The following is a 5,742-nucleotide window of genomic DNA, read 5'->3' on the forward strand; positions in this document are numbered from 1 at the left end:
ACTGCTAATCTGTGTCTAATCTGTGTCTAATCTGTGCAGTGGCTGTCGAATCGACTTTGTAGAAAGTTCGCTTGTCTTATTCTACGAAACAGCATTTACAGTGAAACCTGTATTAAGCGGACCCCATATCAAGTGGAAACCCTCTATTAAGTCGACAGCGGCTGAAGTCCCAAAATTTTCATCCCACATTCACTGCAAAAAAACCCTGCATTCAGCGGACACTTCTGTTAAGCGGACGCGGACACCAAGTTGTACAAAACCAGCAATAAGCGGACACTTCAAGAGCTATTTACTTCTAAAGGTCTAGCTGAGACTCCTTTAACATTGTTCAGCGATGTCGTTTTAAAGCTAAGCGATTATTCCAGATTATTGCATTTACTGACTGAACATTGTTCTATGAGCAATGTTTGATCTTACACTGTGGTACACTGTGCTATAAAAGAGTTACTAGTTAACTATTATCGCACGACATATTAGACCCTGTTTTGAACGGACACCCTGTATTAAGCGGACACTAATGAGGGTCCTAACGGTGTCCACTAAATACAGGTTTCACTGCAGTTAATTTCACTTCCAAAAAAATTGTAAATCGTAAACCGTTTTAATTCGTACAGAAGTACGGTAAATTAATTAAGCCCAGGTTAGGGAATGCAGCACCTTCCACAATAAACAAAGTTTTGCTTCTTGCACACAAGTTATGAAGAACTTTTAAATGATATCCTCCTACTGTAAAGTAATTTGTACTCACCAGTCTGTTCAGAACAACAGGATGAATCGAAAATCAAACCGCGTCAACAACAGTAACTGTTTCAATAATAAAAAAGAAGAAGTTAAGCAGATTGTATATCGAAAAGCGTTACTTCTAGCGAGCATTCATTCGCGCGACTATATTTTCTTGCGTGACTCATTGTTAGAGCTCGCAACCCAAATAACATTTGTCACGCTATACATGCAGATTTCTTCCAGAGGAAATGATTTAATAGTATTTAATATTGACTTTTCTGGCAGAGTTAAAGCTCATGTTTTGAAGGACGATGTAAATTTACGGTTTTCAGTTACACTATCTTGACATCAAAGGGAAACCACCACTAAGAAACTGAAATAAGAGTGAGGGAATTCCCCTGCAAGATAAAGGCAGACAATGACCAACACAAATAAAATAGCTGGAAGACAGCTAAATAAAAGAGTAATTCTAATAAGTATTACATTCTTTGCTCTCTTTAGTTTTCATATGCAGACGAGATAGCCCAAATTTCAAGGAAACAGATGATCGTATCACGCATGCGTTTGTGGGTATCCGGGATGTGAGTTTAAAAAAAGGGTACGGGGTAAAAATACCTTGGTGGAAAGATAATATCCTCTTTTTGGCGAGCTGGAGGCGCGACTCTTTTAGAGTTCATGGTAAGATACAGAAGAATAATATAGAAAACAGGAAATCGCATTTTCTCTGTTAACTCTAAAGTTTCAGTGAAGTGATTTCCAAGGAGCGCGCATTAGCTCAATGACCACGAAATACCCTCTAGAGGCCACAAAAAAACAAAGATACAAACAATCAAACAAACAAAACAAAACAAAACAAAAATATTACTACTACTACTACGACTGGTCAGAGTTCATTCGTTATCCTACATTGCCTCGTTTGATTTGTTGCGACACCCAAATTATCAATCGAAGAAAATCCAACTTATATTTGTCGAGCTCATTCAAGATATATGCGAACGATTTAATTCGAGTTTGATTGGTTCGTGATGTTGCTAGAGCAAAACATGCCAAATTTGTATTAGTTATCGTCCTTACAGTGAGGCCAGTATGTGTACAGCATTTCGTAACTGAAAGAAGCCCGTCCTGTGACAGAGTTAGGTTCTACTTTAAGGGCGTAGCTTAGGGGGGGGGGGGGTTCTAAGGTGCCCGTGACTCCCCCTTTTGTAAGCCTTTTTTAAGGAAACAACCTACAACAGGTGACAAAAACGACATGACAATCTGGTGAGTACTGTCACTTTGACACAGTGAGACCTCCCCCCACCCCCCGTTTGAAAAATCCTGGTGGAGATGATCAACGTCTTTGTAAAGTGACTATCATAGAGGTGTGTTCTTGATCCATTGCAGTCTTATCTCAACCCTAAATGTATTCCATAACAGGTTGGTAGGGACATGAGGCATTAGCTAAAACAGGTCACTAATAGAGCACTAGCAGTGCTGGCAAAAGCATTTGATTCGGGATATCGAGACCATAAACACTAGGCCATACAATTATATGAGGAGGTTTTCGGGATATCCCGAATAAGCGAGATCGATATGGTAACTGTTAACAGTGGAAGCCGAAATTATACAATGGTAGAAACAATATATAATTACGACTAACTTACCGTTGCGCAGCAGACTGTGTACAGCCGTTTGCTCTCCTTAAGAAAAATTGCAGAGGGGCGTCTAGGTGACATTGTTACAGTATAGCGTGCTGTTCGCATAAATCATGGTTCCACAAAAATATTTCAGTTTCAAATTATCTGACATCACAAGAGGAAAGAGAAACAAAATACGAAAAAGACATTGCCGTATGCACGTGCACTTTGACTGATAAAGCCATTTATGACCTCTGCTAAGGAAATCACAGAACAAACAAGCTTCGAGTTCGAATTCAGCCTTCCCTATGTTTTTTTTTTAATGAATGTGGTAACGAGTTATTATTGTCAAGTGAGAGGACAAACAATACAAGATTAGCTGCTTACCATAGTGGAGCTTCCTTTGAAAACTGAAAACTAGGAAGCATTCCCGTGAGAAACGTATTTTGTACTTTTGTGCGAGCGAAACTGATCTCTTAGGGAATACGTTATTAGCTCACGAAACACAAAATGCACCTAAAGAGCCCAAACAAAATAAAACTGACTGGTCAGATTTTATTCCTCGTAGTTCTAAGCGCCTCCCCCACCCCCTCCAGGAAGGTATCGGAAGGAGAACTCAGTGTATTGTCCTCTTGGGTCGGGAAATGGACAATTTCTTCCTTACCTAACTATAATAAAAGGTGTGTTATCGATTTATTGCAGTCTATTGGCTCAAGCCTGAAGTCGGGAAGGATGTGTAGTAATAACTTAAGCTAGCGAAGGCAGCTCAAATATCCTCTTCTGGCAGATTACTGCTAGGAAAGGTTTTCGTTCGAGACCTTCCTGCTTTAACCAAGACGCAATAAAATTAACTGGGACGTTTTCGTGATATCCCGAATAAACAAGATGGATATGGTAAAATGTCATTAGCAGAAGCCGACAACAACGACTTACTTACCGTTGCGCAGTAGTTTGTATACAGCCGTCCGTTCTCCTCAAGAAAACTGCAGAAGCGTGTTTGTGTGTTACTGTTAATAATTCTGTTGCTCACTCAAATTATTCATCCGTAAAACTATTTCAGTTTCCCAGCATCTGACGTCATAAACGGAACAACAAAATAAATGATATTGCTGTCTGCACGTGATTTTTGCATTCGGCCGTTTATGACCTTTTCTATGTTCACCGATATAAAAAACCAGACCGCTCGGAATAATTTCGTCATGACCAATATGGTTTGATACTTCAGTTAATCAATCTTTTAAATGCCAAAGTATTAAAAGACAATCTCACATACAGGGTCACCGCCAGTAAATTTACTATTTGTGTCAGTCTGTTGATGATATCCGTCGTCATTCCTGTTGTAACAGGCCTTGAAGTCACAGAACCAAACAGCTTGGAGTTTGCTATTGGTCTCGAGTACATTCAATTGTTAATTGGTTAAGAAAAGACCAAAAAATAAAGGATAACTTTTACCTACCACAGGGAACTTCACATCGGAAAGGGTCGAAAGTGAATTCTATGAAACACTCAGGAAAAAAGATGATATATATTTCGCAGGGGTTTGGTGGAATGCGCGATGGGTTTGAACAAGAGGCGAGATTCGAAATATGACACTTCTTCGTAAAAACATAATATGCACTCTTTAATAATTAATGGCGGGATACGCATTGACAAACAGCAAATTGCGAATCGTTTCTTAACTCCACGGTGTTACTAAAATGAACTGTGAGGAGTGGATTTTGTCTGAAGCGGCAGGAAATACGCCTCGAGAGGCCGTCTAAAGAAATTGTCCTGATATTTTTTCTTCTCGTTATATTTAGTATTTTCGTCCTTCCGGCAGCTTAATGTAATACGCGGTTTTGAAGTTATCAAGATCGAACAAAATCGAAAGAAGTTTTAATGGAGCTAAATCAAACTATATAAGAACGATTCAATTCGTGTTTGCGGTACGTAATATTGTTTTTGTTTTTTTGTTTTGTTTTTTTTGTTCTTCCGTACAGGAAGGACAGTATTTATAGAACATCTGTTTGTAGCGAAAAGAAACCTCTGTTCAGGATCAACCTGTCATGATTAAGGTGTTCACATCTACTTGGGGTGGATTGATTCATTGCATTCTACTCCCAACTCTGAATGTGGTAAATTCGAAAAACTGGTTAAGAGGGAAATAAAGCATTTGCTTATGTGGGTCACTGGAACAATCTGCTAGCAAATTATTGGTGCCAAGAGCATTTGATTTAGGACCTCAAGATAATAGCCACTAGGCGATACAACTATACGAGGAGGTTTTTTTCGATATCCCGAATGAGCAAAATTGGTATGGTAATTTTTATCAGTCGAACTTGTAATCAAATATTGTTTTAAACAAAATAATGAGTAACTTACCGTTGCACAGTGGTCTGTGTTCAGCCGTCCGCTTTCCTCAAGCAAAATTGCACAGAGACTTCCGCGTGTCACTGTTCATAATAGGGTCGCTCGTGTAATTAACATTCATAAAAAAATTTCGGTTTCACAGCATCTGACGTGCCAAGTGGAGACAAAAACGAAATTGTTGGGTTCAGGTGATTTTGTCATAAGGCCGTTTGTGACATTTGAGCATGTTCACAGACATTCACGCAATGATTGCTCAACAAGAAACTGAAATGATATTGAGTTACTTCCCCTTCGACTAGAGGAAAAAAAACTATCTAGGGTGTGTTACACTTTTCCTATCTGACATGCTTTAAAGACAGAGGGCGACCTTAGAAGAACTTAGCCTGCGAGCAGGCTCACCTTTGAGTCAGGCACGCGAGCGACGAAGAGCAATGCGATCCGACGGGAAGGAATCTGGTGAAGAGGCGCAAAGTTTACTTTCTCGTGTCGCGGCTTCGCTTCCGGATTTCTCGCTCGCTGCTATGCCACGCACCCTTGTGCTCCAACGTGAGCTCGCTCGCAGGCTAAGAAGAATTTAGCTGATGTCGCTCGATCTTTTTTCATTCTTCATGCGCATTATTAAGACACGAGGGAATGTGAATTTACCACTTATGTCAGTCACTTCATAATAAACTTTCCACGATCGATGCGATCGACGCATTCTTCCTAATTTCCATTGTAACAGACCACGACATCACAGAATCAAACAGCTTCGAGTTAGCCATAAGTCTTCGTTTTCGGTTTTTATGAATGTCACAGCTCTACATTATTGTCAACTGAGAGGTTAAACAATACCATTTTAGCTACTTACTACAGTAGGTTCCCTTTGAAAAGTGAAAAGTGAAAAGTACGAATTGCAGGTTCGGGTGTTTCCAGAAATTCCAAGAAAACAGCTGATCATAAAGTGCGGTTTAAGAAATTTGTTTAGAAAGACTGTGAAGTTTACAGAGGAAGAACGTTTTTCAGTTTTCTCTTCCGCATTCCGCCATTAACTTATTTAAAATCTCCCACATCC

Source organism: Orbicella faveolata, unplaced genomic scaffold (assembly GCF_042242905.1).
Source record: "Orbicella faveolata isolate gen_17 unplaced genomic scaffold, um_ofav_v1 contig_26, whole genome shotgun sequence".
Lineage (NCBI taxonomy): Eukaryota > Metazoa > Cnidaria > Anthozoa > Scleractinia > Merulinidae > Orbicella > Orbicella faveolata.